Genomic DNA, 18,906 nt, shown 5'->3' with positions numbered 1-18,906 from the left:
CAGTTATCAGGAAAAGAGGTTGATATGAACCCAGAAGTCAATGTTCAGGAAGTGGCTGAAGATGATAAAGATGATGGTGTAACAATTATTGGTAAGGAGGCTGCATTTCCCTTGTATGGACTTGCTACTGTTGGTTTATAAGTAGAAATATGGTATAGTTCACTTCGGTCATAGTCCTTTTGTTCTTTTTCATTCTCACATTTAATGTTGACAATTATCATAGCATGATATAGACAGTTAGTTTGAAAAGACCTGCATAGATTATTTTAGAACCCTCCTTCCTGCTATCCTAGATAAAACTGATTTGAAAAATTGTCTGGAATGGCTGCTTTCTAATTCTTGGACTTAACCGGCAACATGTGATGCAAGATTAAAGATAACGTTACATGATTAAATAGAATTTTATTGAACTTATTGGTTTGCTTTTTTAGTACAGCAAACTCTCAGTCCAAAAAGATTCATGTATTTTCCATTACATCCAGCTACACAGATTGTTAATACTATTCTTTTCTTATAGATACAATGTTTTAATAAGCACTATAGTAAATGCTGGTGGATTTTCTATTAAATTCTCACAGAATGGCATCAAGAACACTTAAATTACTCTGTAGGAAGATGCTTATTATTTCATAATTATTATGAAGCTCCTTAAACTACTTGTTTTTATTTATTTGTTATGTCTTGCTGGTTCTGACCAACAAACTCTGCATAAAGAAATGCTCATGCAATAATCTATCATATTTACTATCTCAGTGTCAAATAATTAATATTCCAACACCACCTGAGGTGAGAAATGGGTTTATTGACAAGTATTGTTAGTCTGAAGATCTCTTCCCCAACCTCTGCTTTTATAGGCTCATTGTGGCCCAGGGCTTTTTAAAGAGATACATTCTAAGAGATAGATAGCAAGCAATCAGAAATATGAAGATAAGTACCTTCAGGGCTTTATACCTGTCTTTTGACAGGATTACTGCAAAAGGTCAAACACTCAGACAGTATCATTCAAACACCAGCCAGATCTGCAGTCAATTACAGTCTCCATAGTGTTCTAGAGTTTCCACAGGGTCCTGTGTTTGGACCCTTATTTTCTAAACCAGGAAGGGCCAAATTAAAAAGAGGTCTTTTGTACTCAGTGTACTCAGTGTAGCAATCAAGGTTACAGTTGGATATTGTACTTCATGCCTAGGATTTCAGCTACATGGGAGACAGAAATAGGAGGCTCACAGTTCAAGCCAAATCCATAATACTAGCCTAAATCTGGCCTGAACAAAAGCAGGAAACCCTATCTTAAACACAAGCTAAAACTAAAAGATTCCGCTGGGGGTGGGAGGAGAGACATGGCTCAAGTAAGTATAAGACCCCAAGTTCAATTCCCAGTGCTAACAAAAAGAAGGAAAAATAGATACTGATTAGCAGAGTCTTAGAGTTCTGGAGGGCACTCTGCACAGCTGGACCCCTGGTAGCTCTGGGCATTGTCTCTGAGAGGTATATTAAGGGGTTAGTGTGGAGGGTGCTCATATGAAGAGGCAGCAGTCTTTCTTAGAGCAACTCGTATTTTCTTTTCATCTTTAAACTATTTGGTCCCCAAAAGGCCTCAAGCCTTTATTTATCATGTAGATGAAATAATTGAAGCAACTCAGAAAATCAGAGCAGTTTGGTTTCCCCCACCACCATAAGATTTCCACTCTGAAACTTAATTTTAGAAATAATGAGCAGCTTTATATGTGACTTGTTGTTATAAGCAGCCGAGCTCAGCTCATCTGGGCCTTCCTCAGAGAGCCTTTGAGGCAGAGAAGCGGAAAGACTACCCTCTATGCTATGAGGTTTGCATTTTTTCTGTAGCATGACTTCTACTGGGTAATTTCTACAAGAAGCCAGGCCAGTAAAATTTAGTCCTCTAGGCTCAGGCTTCCCACAGGATTTTTATGTACCACGCGGTAATTTTATTTATTTATTTCAGTTTTTTTAACTTTATAAACATACTTCAATTGTTTTGCTATTAAAATCTTAAAGTTTAAATTGCTTATTATAAATGTATCAAAAGGAAATTGCCTGGGCTGGGGATATAGCCTAGTGGCAAGAGTGCCTGCCTCGGATACACGAGGCCCTAGGTTCGATTCCCCAGTACCACATATACAGAAAACGGCGGCGCTGTGGCTCAAGTGGCGGAGTGCTAGCCTTGAGCGGGAAGAAGCCAGGGACAGTGCTCAGGCCCGGAATCCAAGGCCCAGGACTGGCCAAAAAAAAACGAAATTGCCGAAATACTGGCCTTGTATATGTAATATTGCTAAATTCTTTTATTAAATACAGTATGCTATGCTTTCTGAAAGTAGAATTAGTCTTTTGATTTGCATGCCTTTTCTCTTTTCCATTGCTTATTGTACTAGCTATAATTTTAGTATGATGCTCAATAGAAGCATGAAAGCAAGGATAATGAAGTGAAAAAAATCCCAAGGTATTGCTGGACACTGATGGCTCCTACCTGCAAATCTACCTATTCAGAAAGCTAAGTTCTGGGGGTCACAGTTGAAAACCAGCCCAAGCCAAGTCTGTGAGACTATTCAATTATGCACACACACATACACACACACACACACACACACACACACACACACACACACACACACACACACACACACACACACACACCAGAAGTAAAGCTGTGTCTCAAGTGGTAGAATGTTAGCCTGGAGAAAAAATGCACAAGGCCCTGAGTTCACCCCCCAGACTGGCACACACAAAATAATATTTTTTCAATGTATATCCTACAAAATTAAGAAAAGTGAGGGAAAGGAAAAGGAGTTGGTTGGGAGGGATGGATGAAAATGCTGAAAGAGGAGACATTGATCAAGATGAATTTTACTCATCAACTACTTTATTGAATGGCAACTCCTTTGTACAACTATTGAAAAACAACAAAATATTTTTTAAAAAGTTCTTAACTAGACACTAGTGGCTTATGTTTATAATCTTAGCTAGTCAAGAGGTTGAGATCTGAAAATCCTGGTTCAAAACCAGCCCAGTAAGGAAAGTCTGTGAAAGTCTTATCTCCAATTAATTACCAAAGAAGCCAAAATTGGAGCTGTGGCTCAAGTAGTAGAGAGCTAGCCTTGAACATAAAAGCTCAACAGCAGTGCCCAAGCCCTGAGTTTCAAGTCCCAGGACTAGCATAAAAGTAAAACAAAGCAAAACATATTGCTAATTAATAGCATTGTTTTTATTAAAAGATTCCTTTTTCATCTATTGAAATGATAAATCCATTTATAGAGTGAATTGCACAGGTTGATTTCCTATTGATAAAAAGGATTCATGTGTCCAGTTTAAATTCTTTGTATGGTGTATCAACTTTGGACACATCTTGCCAGATCCAATTTGTCAAGACTTCATTAAAGTCTTATCTCTGATGAATATTTGCCTGTAGTTTGGTAAGCTATAGTTTTTTTTTTAATTCACTTAGTGTTTTTATTCTTAGTGAGCTATTATTTGAAATCAGATCTTGGCAGCTTTTCAAGTTATGGGCTTAAGTAACCCACTTGCTTCAGCTTCCCACAAAGGTTTATTAAAGGCATGGATTACCAAGCTTTAAGATTATTTTTATGGTAAAAATTAGAAATATATAGTCTATATATTTTATGCTTTTCAGCAGTAATGGAGTTAGAACTCAGGGCCTTCTGATTCCCAAACAGATGACCTACCCTGGAGCCACGCTGCTTGCGTCCATGGTTTTTTCTCTCTAGCGTGACTTCTTTCATGACTCAGAAGGTGATGTAGTTGAGTGAAGGCTTTATCACAAGCTTATAGCTTATAGCGAAGCCATGGGCAGAGAGGCCAGACTGAGCATATCTGCACTTTGCCCACTGACAGCACTCCTGCGGCCTGAGGAAGACCATCTGCCTCCTGAGGTTTTACTCAGAGTAAACCATCCGCTACGAGGGGGCGTGTCGGTGGGCGGGGGCCGGGGCGGAGCTGTCTTCCAGAGGCGGCGCAGCGGCAGGAAGCTCCCGAGCTTCCCACGGAGTCAGCGACCCCGGAGAAAGCTCCCGGGACTGGGCCGGCCGAGTGGCAGGACTCAGCGTTCTGATTCCGGCGACTTCCGGGCGGCGGAGCTCTGCCCCTCCTTTCTTTTCTCTAGATCAGGTCTCCTTCTGGCTGCGCTGGACCTGCGCACGCGGGGGACTTCCGCATCGGGCCCTCCAGCCTCCCGCAGCGTCCCGCAGCGCCCTGGCGGGCAGCAGCCTGGGTGGTAGCGGCGCGCTTGGTGCTCGGCGCCAGCACCTGCTACTGCCATCTACAGGCTGAGGCGGGGCCCGCGGCGAGGCGGCCGGGGGCATCGGCTGAGCCCCTCTGGATCTGCAGGTAAGGCGGGGGGGGGGGGTGGGGGTGGGGGGGGTGGGGGGGGGGCCTGCCCGGCAGGTGTACGGCAACTGACACCAAGGCCTCCCTGGCCAGGGCGGGCCCAGTGGCTCCTCTGAGCTCGCAGTGAAATCAGCGGCCCAGCGGGAGGAGGGCGGGGAGCCCCAGTGGAGAGGGCAATCGCCCCCTGAGAGAGTGGGCAGTCCTGAGCCACCTCCTGGCATCAAAAAGATGGCCCCAAAGTCTTCTGCCTGCTTCAGGCGTCAAAGCAGAGGACTGCCAAAGGCCTGCTGATGGCCTCCTGCTTTAAAGCTTGCTGTGGGTCTTTGTGCTGTGGAAGGGATGCCGGGACTGTGGTGGGGACAGCTGGTGGGAGGGGGTGGGGGGGGGGGCTAGAGCCAAGGATGAAATTCTACTTGTGCCAGCATGGGGGCTGTTCTGCCTGCAGTTTATATCCCGCCTGGGGGGGAGGGGGAGGGAGAGAGATGCTGGAAACTGGAACTATTGAGAGAGAGAGACAGAGAGAGACAAGAGACAGAGACAGAGACTGAGAAGAGAGGGAAGGAGGAGGAAGACCAGGAGGGGGAGGGGGAGGAGGGGGGGAGAGGAAGGAGAGGAAGAGGAGGAGGAAGGGGAGGAGGAGGCTGGAAACTGGAACCTTGCCTGTGAGAGACACTGGATATAGGTCTGTTTACAAGGTTGTCTGCTGGATATGGGTCTGTTTAGAAGGTTTAAATCGTCATGGTTGAGTTTGAGGATATCAATTTTTGCTAGGAAAGCATCCAATTCTTCCAGGTTTCTCGATTTTGTTGGTGTCAAAGTTTGCAAAATAGTCCCTTATTGTGTTCTGGATTTTGATTGTTTCTGTGGTGATGTTACCTGTTTCATCTCTGATCTTGTTTATTTGGGTAGTGTTGCCTTTGTTTTTTGGTCAGATTTGCTAGGGGTCTGTCTATCTTGTTAATTTTTTCAAAAAATCAACTCTTCATTTTGTTGATTCTTTCGATGGTTTATTTTTACTCTAAGTCATTTAATTCTTATTTGGTTTTAGTTATTTGCTTCCATCTATTGGCTTGGTGTTTGGCTTGTTGTTCTCTTTCTGGGAGCTTAAGGTGATCCCTTAAGTTTTTGAGTTGCTATTTCTCCAGTTTGTTGATGTAGGTACTCAGAGATATAATTTTTCCTCTGAGTACTGCCTTTGCTGTGTTCCAAAGAGCTGGTACTTTGTGTGCTCATCTGAGTTTAATCCCATAAACATTTGGATCTGTGTTCTAATTTCTTCAATGACCCACTTATGGTTCAGCAACGTGTTGCTTAGTCTCCATGAATTGTGGGATTTTCTGTGGTGACTGTTTGAGTTGAGCTCTAATTTTATTCCATTGTGGTCTGAGAGAATGTAGGGAATGATTTCGATACTTCTGAGTTTGTACATATTTTCTTTGTGCCCTTTGTGTGATCTATTTTGGAGAAAGTTCCATGAGCTGCTGAAAAGAATGTGTATTCTGGTGTTGCTGGATGGAATATTCTGTAGATCTTGGTTAAGTCTAGTTGGTCCATGCAGTTGTTTAGTTCTGAGGTTTCTTTGCTTCGTTTTTGGTGTGTTGATCTGTCCAGATGTGACAGTGGAGTGTTAAAGTCTCCAACTATCAATGTGTTTGGATCTATGAGTGTTTTTAGAGTCAGTAGTGTTTGTTTGATGAAGTTGGGTGCTCCTGTATTTGGGGTGTAGATATTTAGGATGGTTATATCCTCCTGTAGGAGAGATCCTTTTATTAGTATGTAGTAACCTTCTTTGTCTCTTCTTACCTTTTTAAATTTGAAGTCAATTTTATCTGATACGGGGATTGCAACTCCAGCGTGCCTATGGGGGCAGTTTGCCTGGTAGATTTTATTCCAGCCTTTCACTTTTAGAAGATATTTGCTTTTGCTGGATAGATGTGTCTCTTGGAGGCGGGTTCATTTCTCTATCTTTATTGTAATCTTGATTATTTTCATGTGTAGTATATTTTCCATGTGTAGGACTTTCTGTAAAGCTGGTGTGATGGAAATATATTGTTTCAGTTTTTCCTTACTGTGGAAGACTTTTATTTGACCATTTGACCTTCAGCTATGAATGAGAGTTTAGCTGGGTACAGTATTCTTGGTTGATAGTTTTTTTTGTTTTGTTTTGTTTTGTTTTTAGGGTGTAGTATACCTCATTCCAGGCTCTCCTTGCTTTCATAGTCTCTCCTGAGAAGTCTCGGGTAATTCTGATTCATTTTCCTTTATATGTGATTATTTTCCTCTCCCTCGAAGCTTTAAGGATTCTTTCCTTGGACTGCATTGATCCTGTTTTGATCAAAATGTATAGGTGGGATGTCCTATTCTGATGTGGTCTGGTCTGTTTGGGGTTCTAAATGCTTCTTGTATCTGGATAGGCCTATCATTCTGGATATTTGGGAAATTCTCAGCTAATATTCTGTTAAATAAGTTGCCTATTCCATTGACTTCTTTCTCTAGGTTTTCCTTGATACCTATTAGCCTTAAATTGGGCTTCCTGATTGTATCTTGGAGCTCCTGGAGTGATCTGTTTTGCTGATTGGATTGGTTTTGTATAGTTTTTTGTTCTTTCTCCATAGATTGTAGGGAATCTTCAGTTCCTGAGATTCGATCCTCTGCTTTATCTAGTGTGCTCTGTAGGCTAGCTACTTGATTTTTAATCTCCCTTCCTCTTACTGGTCTTTCTTGATGGCTTCCAGGTCTTAAGTCCTGTATGGACTTCTTTACTTCATTTAATTTGGTTCTAAGTGCTGTCTCTCAAATCTTTTAGCTGGGTAGCTCTCTTGGACTCTTGAAGTTCATTTATCTTTCTATTTTGTGTTGGCCATGAAATCCTCTATTACTTTATGGACGGATTGATGTATTAATCTTTGGTTCGCCTCCTCATGCTCTAGAATAGCTGTCTGAAGAGATTCAAACTTTTCATTTAACATTTTTATCAGTAGAGTTGTAGAGCATTTTGAGGGTTCTCTTCTAGGTCTTTGATTGATTGCTCTGCTTCCTTCTTCTTTTGAGCGGGAGATGAGATTCCCTTGTTTGCCATCTTCTTGTGCTTCTTCTGCCCATTTTGGTTGGAAATGCCAATTTACAAGCACCAGTGAGCACCATTTAAGATCCAAAGCAGACCTTACCAAGCACTGTTGTATAAATCTTAGAAGTTCACAGTTATATACAGATATCTTCCCTCTCTTTTTTGTATATAAAAGCAAATTTGGTGTGCCAGAAGAATATAATTTTAATGTAACAACCAACCCCGAACCCTGTATTCAGTAGTTACTTATTTACCATTATAACCCTATGAGCAATTTTTATTCTCATATTTAGTTCTTTTTGGACTAGTGGGATTTCTCTATGAACCTCTTTGACTCACTCGTATTGAACAAGGATACCCTCTATCCTATAACCAGGGGTCAATGGAGTCTGGAGGTCCTAGAAGTAAATTTAGGAGGGTAAGTTAGGGGTATTGAAGAGAGTAGAGTAAAATGAATGGGGGATGATGATTTTGGTTTAGTTTCAGTGAAATGGAAAGGTGGAGAAGAGTAGAATCGGTAGAAAGAGCGAGGTTAAAATAATAGACAAAATGGAGAGTCAACAGAAAAGAGTAAAGGTATTAGTCAAAGGAAAGTAATTTTAAAGGGGGTGGATCTACTCTGACCCTCCTCCCCTAATAGTTAAATCCTGGGGCTCTGTGGTTAGCACAGCTTGCAGGTAGGACTTAGGTGTCCTCTGTAGTTGGGGGAAGCTGAGCAATCTCCGGAACCGTAGCTCCTCCATCTGCTGTGGGACTGCTGCCTTTAAAGTCTGGCTCTGAATAGGCTTGGACTCAGCCAGGTGGGGCGCCTGGGGCCTGGTTTAGCTGGCTGAGAGCTGCTTGCAGTGGGGGAGGTTCCTCCCTCTTGGGCAGGGTGACCTCCTGGGCAGAGCTGGCTGTGGAATTCAGCTGTTTGCTGGTGAGACTTGGGCTTTTGTAATGGAGCTGTTTATCTGTCTCAGGAACTGTTTACTCTCCTGTCTGTTTGCTCCTTCCTGCCAGTAGCTGCTTGCCACTTTGGGTTTGATTTTAGAAATTCCTGCTGCTGGAGAGTCGGCAGCCACCGAGTCAGCGGGGCACCACTGGCTGAGTTTACCTGAGTCTGTGAGTCTCAGCCCGAGGAGAGATACTCCCACGTGGGCAGAGGGATCGTCTTCTGAGCAGAGCTAGCTCTCACTGTTCAGTTACTCTTGCCCTTGCAAAGATGGCCCCTGTAATGGAGTCACCCCCCACAAGGGAGGGGATTCCTGGTTCCTGCTAGAGTCCACCACTCAGTCTCCAGCAAAAAAGATGATAAAAGGATGGATTTATTGGGGAAGTAAAAAGCAAACCGACTGGCCAGAGTCGCAGCCCATACTCGAGACCTGGAACTGTGACCACGTGTTGCCTTTCAGGCCTGGTTATATAGGCAAACATCACATAGTCAAACCTGCCACACGCAGGTGGCCAATGGGGTTACCACCCTTACAGAGCGTGCTATGTCATATGCAGGTGGCCAATGGAGTTACAGTCTGTCTCCCAGTATCTGTTTGAACCAACCTATTATTCTAGTTAGAATTGTATTTGGTGGGGCTCCCAGGATGCAGGTGAATACGCCTACTCATGGGAGGGCACAGGTTTAACCTTGAACATTCCTTGAACCTTCCACATCTCAAGAGGTCAAGTGCTTTACACAATCTTATCACAGCAAAGGGGAACTTCCCTGGATAGGGCGGGGAGATCTTAGTGAAGATGGAATTGGCTTCTGCTCTCTTTAACTAATCTTGAATGGAGTCAATCTGATACCCCTCCAACAGCCAATGATGGCGCTGGCCAGATCTGACCTCCCTATTACAGCTCTTTCATCCTTGCTTTCCCCAGGCCTGCTTTATTTCAGTCTGCTCTGGCCAGGTCTATGCCAGAGGCAAAGATGGCACTTTGCTCTGGTGATGGGGGAAGGGCTGCCTTCTGTGGATGTGAGTGAGAATGTCTTTCATGGGGTATTCACACTTTCTCTGCTATTTTGGCCCATTTCATTGTGTATATGTACTACATTTTCTTGATCCACTCATCTACTGAGGGGCATTGGGTTGGTTTCATATTTTAGTTGCAGTGCTCAGCCTGCTATTGGCATCTGTCTGCCGCCGTCTGGAGGATTTCTTCAAGGTCGCCACTGTGTGCTTTAGGTGCGCGGGGTGTGGGGCGCTGTGCCAGCGCTAGTGTGGCGGCAGGACACCACCTGGAGCTCAAATCTGTGTTTTCAGGCCAGCAAAGTCGATATTTCCTTTCTGGCCAGAATCCCTGTACTGTTATAACTTACTTGGGCTGTCTTTCTAGGAGTAAAAGTTTCTCTGGGATGGGAAAACTGCGATGTCGGAGGGAGCTTAGCTAGGGCTCTGCTGCTCCTCAGCTGTCTTCCTGGAAGTCACTTTTGAGACCTTTACAGTTAAGTCTTTGAAAAATGTTTCTTAAATTCATGATTTTTTACTTTTAAAATTATGGGTGGAAGTAGTGTTGTGCCAAGTCGTGAAACCACCACCAAGAAGACCACCGAGACTCAGACATTCCGAAATGCAAAAGCAAGGCAAGGCTTTATTTAAGCGAGCTGCAACTTGGGCCTCGTCCTACCCACCGACACAGCGGAGGTTAGGAGGAAGCCCCGAGCTGTGATTACACAGGGCTTATATAGGGAAAGAACAGGGTAACAAGAATCAGGTGTTCAAGCAAGCAAGATTAGGACACAGGTACAAATCTGATTGGCTCAGGGTTCGATTCTAAAATGGGGTTCACGTGGTAAAATGGGGCCGGACTTCAAAGTCTGGCACTTCATTTCCCCCTTTTTCTTTTTGGTACCTTGGGAGCCAATCATGGCTCCATTCTGTCCATTTCAATGGCTTGCATGTCTAGGGGATGATATAGAGGTAAGTCATGGGCCAGTAGGGCCCAATGTAGTAACCAAAGGGCCTGTCACCATTTCTTACAAGTATAGTCTCTGTACCTCTGTTTTGCATGCCTCTAGTTTATCCTGCCTCATCTTCCCAAAAACAACTCTGGTCCCTCGGTTTTAAAGGGGTGCTGATGGGTGAAGATCATCCATCTTCTGTAACTCTTCAGGCTGACTCAGGGGCGTTGAACCTTACCTAGCCAGGAACATATAACCTTAACTTTACCTCTCTCTCTTAACTTTAACTCTCTCCTCTCCCGTTCCTGTGTAGGAGCAGACCAGACAACCCCGAATATAGAGTGGACTGGACGGGCGCCCGTTAGAAGGGCCTCCCGGTCCAGTCCTTCAGGTTCACGGTGGTAGTGGGAAGCCTGAGCCCCCTGTGGAGGGCTTGAGGTGTTCTCCAAGTCCTCCAGGACTGCCCATATGAGCGTGTCCACTCCGGCTGGTCCTTCACTACCTACAGGTTCAGATTCAAGTGGCTGGCCTAAACAGAAAACAAAACTACAAATCACACAGACACAGACACACAGAATGAACAGCGCTATTTTCTTACCTTCGGAGTCTGGGGTCTCGGGGGTCTCTGGGGCTATCCCGGACGAAACCCCAAATGTTGTGCCAAGTCGCGAAACCACCACCAAGAAGACCACCAAGACTCAGACATTCTGAAATGCAAAAGCAAGGCAAGGCTTTATTTAAGCGAGCTGCATCTCGGGCCTCGTCCTACCCACCGACACAGCGGAGGTTAGGAGGGAGCCTCAAGCTACAATTACACACGGCTTCTAAAGGCAAAAAACAAAGTTACAACAATCAGGTGTTCAAGCAGGCAAGATTAGGACACAGGTACAAATCTGATTGGCTCAGGGTTCGAGGCACCCCAGGGGTGGTCAGAGTTAAGCATTCCCAGTGGTTAGAGTTCTAGACCGACTGGGCCCTAATGGGCTTATCCTGGGTCTGCTCACAGGGCCTGCTTATCTCAGGTTCACGTGGTAAAGTGGGGTTCACGTGGTAAAGTGGGGCCTGACTTCAAAGTCTGGCACTTCAGTAATACTGAAGGTACAGGAGTTCAGGGTGCTAGTTGATTATAATGATCCATGTGGTCACTAGTCTTATATGTAATCAGAAAGTATGGGCTTTGTGCTCATTGAGCTAGACCTGCATTCTGAGCTTAGCTGTCATAGATACTGGAACAAGTTCTTTTTTTTTTCATTAATTTATTGTCAGAGTTATGTACAGAGGGGTTATAGTTTCATATGTGGCGCAGTGCATACATTTCTTATCCAACTTGTTACCTCCTCCCTCATTTCCCCCCCACTTCTACCCTCCCTGTTTCCCTCTCCCCTTGAGTTGTGCAGTTGGTTTATACCAGATAATTTTGTAGGTATTGCTGTTGCCTTGGTTTGTCTTTTTATCCTTTGTCTCTCGATTTTGCTATTCCCTTTCCCTTCCCTAGTTCCAATACACATATATGCAATATCCAGGGCACCAAAATCACAGTGACATCAGAGGTTAAACCACAGGAAAGAAAGACAAAAGAAAAGGGCATATTTTCAAATGGTATGTTGAAAATCACAACAGTGTTAAACCACTTGTTTCCATAACTCGGAGTTTATTTCACTTAGCATCATTTTATGTGTTCATATGTACATAGCTATTGAGCTATTGTGCTCTTCTGCTAGGATAGTCCTAGACGTGTACTAATTATTCCTGATAAGGGAAACCATAAAGTCTGTGTTTCTTTGGGTCTAGCTCACTTCACTTTGTATGATTTTTTTCCATGTCCTTCCATTTCCTTATGAATGTGGCAGTGTCATTCTTTCTGACAGAGGCATAGAATACCACTGTGTATATGAACCACATTTTCTTGATCCACTCATCTACTGAGGGGCATCTGGCTTGGTTCCATATTTTAGCCATTACAAATTGTGCTATGATGAGCATAATTGTGCTGGTGGCTTTAGTGTGATCTTGTAATCTTTTGAGTAGATGCCCAAAAGTGGGGCTTCTTGGTCTTAGGGGAGCTCTATGTTTACCCATACTGCTTCCCAGAGTGGTTGAACAAGTTTACACCCCCACTCACAGTATAGTAGGGTTCCCTTTTGGCCACATCCTCTCCAGCATCTGTTATTATTAGTTTTCTTGATAATGGCCATTCTTATTGGAGTGAGGTGGAATCTCAATGTTGTTTTGATTTGCATTTATTTTATGGCCAGTGATTTTGAGCACTTCTTCATGTGTCTCTTGGCCATTCTGGTTTCCTCTTCAGAGAAGTCTCTTTTTATGTCTTTAGCCCATTTGCTGAGGGGGCAGTTGGTTCTTTGAGAATTTGTTTTGGAGGAATTTAATTTTTTTGAGTTGTACATAGATATGAGGCCTTCCTCTGTTTGTTGTATGGCCAGTAAAGATCTCCCAATCTGTGGACTTTCTATGTATCTTGCAAGCTATAGCCTTTGCCATGCAGAAGCCCTGCAGTTTGATGCAATCCCATTTGTCCAACCTTTGTTTGATTTGTTGTGTTTCTGGGTCTTTGTTAAGAAACTTTCATCCTGTACCAAGGAGCCCAGGTGTTTCTCCTATTCCTTCTTGTAAAGTTTTCAGGGTATCTGATTATTACCTTAAGGTCTTTGATCCATTTGGAATTGATTCTGGTGCAGGGTGGTATATAAGGATCTAGCTTTAGTTTTGTTACAGATGTTGAACCAGTTTTGCCAGCACCGTTTGTTGAAGAGGCTGTCTTTCTTCCATCCTATTTTTTTTTTAGCTCCTTTATCAACGATTAAGTAGGCATAGGTCTGTGGGTTAATTTCTGGGTCTTCAGTTCTGTTCCATTGGTCCTCAGACCTGTTCTTGTGCCAATACCAAGCTGTTTTTATTACTATAGCTTTGTAATACAGCTTGAAGTTTGGTACTGAAATTCCTCCAGCACTGTTCTTTCTGCTTAAAATTCTTTTTGCTATTCAGGGTCTTATTTGGAACAAGTTCTTATCTGTATAATTGGAATCATGATAATACTTCATAAAACTGATATGGGGATTAATTCACCAGCTCTTAGTAAGTGCTCAATTAATAGTATATCTTGTCTGGATACTTGATATGTAGCAAAGTACTCTTTTGTGATACTGCTGAACTGGGTAGGATTATTGACAGAAGTTGTCAGAAGTTAAAAGGAATGTCTCAGGAGTAAGAAAACCTTGACTATCTGGAAGTAAGAAAAGATACCGATGATTAAATAAATCTGCTAAAGAATAAGAACAGAAAACCAAGAGTCATGCTTAGTTTTCAGTCCAGTAAGAATACAGATATGACATTTTGATTTTTTTTTCCATTAATAAGCTCTCCTTTAAATTTATCACAGGCTCTGTTACTGTCAAGGTCCCATCTTCTCCTCAAACCTATTTACAGTTATCAGGAAAAGAGGTTGATATGAACCCAGAAGTCAATGTTCAGGAAGTGGCTGAAGATGATAAAGATGATGGTGTAACAATTATTGGTAAGGAGGCTGCATTTTCCCTTGTATGGACTTGCTACTGTTGGTTTATAAGTAGAAATATGGTATAGTTCACTTCGGTCATAGTCCTTTTGTTCTTTTTCATTCTCACATTTAATGTTGACAATTATCATAGCATGATATAGACAGTTAGTTTGAAAAGACCTGCATAGATTATTTTAGAACCCTCCTTCCTGCTATCCTAGATAAAACTGATTTGAAAAAATTGTCTGGAATGGCTGCTTTCTAATTCTTGGACTTAACCGGCAACATGTGATGCAAGATTAAAGATAACGTTACATGATTAAATAGAATTTTATTGAACTTATTGGTTTGCTTTTTTAGTACAGCAAACTCTCAGTCCAAAAAGATTCATGTATTTTCCATTACATCCAGCTACACAGATTGTTAATACTATTCTTTTCTTATAGATACAATGTTTTAATAAGCACTATAGTAAATGCTGGTGGATTTTCTATTAAATTCTCACAGAATGGCATCAAGAACACTTAAATTACTCTGTAGGAAGATGCTTATTACTTCATAATTATTATGAAGCTCCTTAAACTACTTGTTTTTATTTATTTGTTATGTCTTGCTGGTTCTGACCAACAAACTCTGCATAAAGAAATGCTCATGCAATAATCTATCATATTTACTATCTCAGTGTCAAATAATTAATATTCCAACACCACCTGAGGTGAGAAATGGGTTTATTGACAAGTATTGTTAGTCTGAAGATCTCTTCCCCAACCTCTGCTTTTATAGGCTCATTGTGGCCCAGGGCTTTTTAAAGAGATACATTCTAAGAGATAGATAGCAAGCAATCAGAAATATGAAGATAAGTACCTTCAGGGCTTTATACCTGTCTTTTGACAGGATTACTGCAAAAGGTCAAACACTCAGACAGTATCATTCAAACACCAGCCAGATCTGCAGTCAATTACAGTCTCCATAGTGTTCTAGAGTTTCCACAGGGTCCTGTGTTTGGACCCTTATTTTCTAAAACCAGGAAGGGCCAAATTAAAAAAGAGGTCTTTTGTACTCAGTGTACTCAGTGTAGCAATCAAGGTTACAGTTGGATATTGTACTTCATGCCCTAGGATTTCAGCTACATGGGAGACAGAAATAGGAGGCTCACAGTTCAAGCCAAATCCATAATACTAGCCTAAATCTGGCCTGAACAAAAGCAGGAAACCCTATCTTAAACACAAGCTAAAACTAAAGATTCCGCTGGGGGTGGGAGGAGAGACATGGCTCAAGTAAGTATAAGACCCCAAGTTCAATTCCCAGTGCTAACAAAAAGAAGGGAAAAATAGATACTGATTAGCAGAGTCTTAGAGTTCTGGAGGGCACTCTGCACAGCTGGACCCCTGGTAGCTCTGGGCATTGTCTCTGAGAGGTATATTAAGGGGTTAGTGTGGAGGGTGCTCATATGAAGAGGCAGCAGTCTTTCTTAGAGCAACTCGTATTTTCTTTTCATCTTTAAACTATTTGGTCCCCAAAAGGCCTCAAGCCTTTATTTATCATGTAGATGAAATAATTGAAGCAACTCAGAAAATCAGAGCAGTTTGGTTTCCCCCACCACCATAAGATTTCCACTCTGAAACTTAATTTTAGAAATAATGAGCAGCTTTATATGTGACTTGTTGTTATAAGCAGCTGAGCTCAGCTCATCTGGGCCTTCCTCAGAGAGCCTTTGAGGCAGAGAAGCGGAAAGACTACCCTCTATGCTATGAGGTTTGCATTTTTTCTGTAGCATGACTTCTACTGGGTAATTTCTACAAGAAGCCAGGCCAGTAAAATTTAGTCCTCTAGGCTCAGGCTTCCCACAGGATTTTTATGTACCACGCGGTAATTTTATTTATTTATTTCAGTTTTTTTAACTTTATAAACATACTTCAATTGTTTTGCTATTAAAATCTTAAAGTTTAAATTGCTTATTATAAATGTATCAAAAGGAAATTGCCTGGGCTGGGGATATAGCCTAGTGGCAAGAGTGCCTGCCTCGGATACACGAGGCCCTAGGTTCGATTCCCCAGTACCACATATACAGAAAACGGCGGCGCTGTGGCTCAAGTGGCGGAGTGCTAGCCTTGAGCGGGAAGAAGCCAGGGACAGTGCTCAGGCCCGGAATCCAAGGCCCAGGACTGGCCAAAAAAAACGAAATTGCCGAAATACTGGCCTTGTATATGTAATATTGCTAAATTCTTTTATTAAATACAGTATGCTATGCTTTCTGAAAGTAGAATTAGTCTTTTGATTTGCATGCCTTTTCTCTTTTCCATTGCTTATTGTACTAGCTATAATTTTAGTATGATGCTCAATAGAAGCCATGAAAGCAAGGATAATGAAGTGAAAAAAATCCCAAGGTATTGCTGGACACTGATGGCTCCTACCTGCAAATCTACCTATTCAGAAAGCTAAGTTCTGGGGGTCACAGTTGAAAACCAGCCCAAGCCAAGTCTGTGAGACTATTCAATTATGCACACACACATACACACACCACACACACACACACACACACACACACACACCAGAAGTAAAGCTGTGTCTCAAGTGGTAGAATGTTAGCCTGGAGAAAAAATGCACAAGGCCCTGAGTTCACCCCCCAGACTGGCACACACAAAATAATATTTTTTCAATGTATATCCTACAAAATTAAGAAAAGTGAGGGAAAGGAAAAGGAGTTGGTTGGGAGGGATGGATGAAAATGCTGAAAGAGGAGACATTGATCAAGATGAATTTTACTCATCAACTACTTTATTGAATGGCAACTCCTTTGTACAACTATTGAAAAACAACAAAAATATTTTTTAAAAAGTTCTTAACTAGACACTAGTGGCTTATGTTTATAATCTTAGCTAGTCAAGAGGTTGAGATCTGAAAATCCTGGTTCAAAACCAGCCCAGGTAAGGAAAGTCTGTGAAAGTCTTATCTCCAATTAATTACCAAAGAAGCCAAAATTGGAGCTGTGGCTCAAGTAGTAGAGAGCTAGCCTTGAACATAAAAGCTCAACAGCAGTGCCCAAGCCCTGAGTTCAAGTCCCAGGACTAGCATAAAAGTAAAACAAAGCAAAACATATTGCTAATAATAGCATTGTTTTTATTAAAAGATTCCTTTTTCATCTATTGAAATGATAAATCCATTTATAGAGTGAATTGCACAGGTTGATTTCCTATTGATAAAAAGGATTCATGTGTCCAGTTTAAATTCTTTGTATGGTGTATCAACTTTGGACACATCTGCCAGATCCAATTTGTCAAGACTTCATTAAAGTCTTATCTCTGATGAATATTTGCCTGTAGTTTGGTAAGCTATAGTTTTTTTTTTAATTCACTTAGTGTTTTTATTCTTAGTGAGCTATTATTTGAAATCAGATCTTGGCAGCTTTTCAAGTTATGGGCTTAAGTAACCCACTTGCTTCAGCTTCCCACAAAGGTTTATTAAAGGCATGGATTACCAAGCTTTAAGATTATTTTTATGGTAAAAATTAGAAATATATAGTCTATATATTTTATGCTTTTCAGCAGTAATGGAGTTAGAACTCAGGGCCTTCTGATTCCCAAACAGATGACCTACCCTGGAGCCACGCTGCTTGCGTCCATGGTTTTTCTCTCTAGCGTGACTTCTTTCATGACTCAGAAGGTGATGTAGTTGAGTGAAGGCTTTATCACAAGCTTATAGCTTATAGCGAAGCCATGGGCAGAGAGGCCAGACTGAGCATATCTGCACTTTGCCCACTGACAGCACTCCTGCGGCCTGAGGAAGACCATCTGCCTCCTGAGGTTTTACTCAGAGTAAACCATCCGCTACGAGGGGGCGTGTCGGTGGGCGGGGCCGGGCGGAGCTGTCTTCCAGAGGCGGCGCAGCGGCAGGAAGCTCCCGAGCTTCCCACGGAGTCAGCGACCCCGGAGAAAGCTCCCGGGACTGGGCCGGCCGAGTGGCAGGACTCAGCGTTCTGATTCCGGCGACTTCCGGGCGGCGGAGCTCTGCCCTCCTTTCTTTTCTCTAGATCAGGTCTCCTTCTGGCTGCGCTGGACCTGCGCACGCGGGGGACTTCCGCATCGGGCCCTCCAGCCTCCCGCAGCGTCCCGCAGCGCCCTGGCGGGCAGCAGCCTGGGTGGTAGCGGCGCGCTTGGTGCTCGGCGCCAGCACCTGCTACTGCCATCTACAGGCTGAGGCGGGGGCCCGCGGCGAGGCGGCCGGGGGCATCGGCTGAGCCCCTCTGGATCTGCAGGTAAGGCGGGGGGGGGTGGGGGGGTGGGGTGGTGGGGGGGGCCTGCCCGGCAGGTGTACGGCAACTGACACCAAGGCCTCCCTGGCCAGGGCGGGCCCAGTGGCTCCTCTGAGCTCGCAGTGAAATCAGCGGCCCAGCGGGAGGAGGGCGGGGAGCCCCAGTGGAGAGGGCAATCGCCCCCTGAGAGAGTGGGCAGTCCTGAGCCACCTCCTGGCATCAAAAAGATGGCCCCAAAGTCTTCTGCCTGCTTCAGGCGTCAAAGCAGAGGACTGCCAAAGGCCTGCTGATGGCCTCCTGCTTTAAAGCTTGCTGTGGGTCTTTGTGCTGTGGAAGGGATGCCGGGACTGTGGTGGGGACAGCTGGTGGGAGGGGGTGGGGGGGGGGCTAGAGCCAAGGATGAAATTCTACTTGTGCCAGCATGGGGGCTGTTCTGCCTGCAGTTTATCCCGCCTGGGGGGGAGGGGGAGGGAGAGAGATGCTGGAAACTGGAACTATTGAGAGAGAGAGACAGAGAGAGACAAAGAGACAGAGACAGAGACTGAGAAGAGAGGGAAGGAGGAGGAAGACCAGGAGGGGGAGGGGGAGGAGGGGGGAGAGGAAGGAGAGGAAGAGGAGGAGGAAGGGGAGGAGGAGGCTGGAAACTGGAACCTTGCCTGTGAGAGACACTGGATATAGGTCTGTTTACAAGGTTGTCTGCTGGATATGGGTCTGTTTAGAAGGTTTAAATCGTCATGGTTGAGTTTGAGGATATCAATTTTTGCTAGGAAAGCATCCAATTCTTCCAGGTTCTCGATTTTGTTGGTGTCAAAGTTTGCAAAATAGTCCCTTATTGT

General features: G+C 43.5%; 1 long non-coding RNA gene across 1 annotated transcript; it reads left to right on the top strand.

Annotated features, from left to right (window-relative positions):
• Positions 1-8: 8 nt before the first annotated feature.
• LOC125344697 lies at positions 9-18,015 on the top strand. The gene is made up of 4 exons (XR_007209623.1): positions 9-91; positions 4,133-4,356; positions 13,702-13,836; positions 17,849-18,015. It is a non-coding gene; the product is annotated as an uncharacterized LOC125344697 (long non-coding RNA).
• The last annotated feature ends 891 nt before the right edge of the window (positions 18,016-18,906 follow it).

This window comes from Perognathus longimembris, unplaced genomic scaffold, assembly GCF_023159225.1.
Source record: "Perognathus longimembris pacificus isolate PPM17 unplaced genomic scaffold, ASM2315922v1 HiC_scaffold_4058, whole genome shotgun sequence".
NCBI lineage: Eukaryota > Metazoa > Chordata > Mammalia > Rodentia > Heteromyidae > Perognathus > Perognathus longimembris.
Note: the sequence above shows the minus strand (reverse complement) of the source record. Positions and strands in the feature narration are given on the sequence as shown.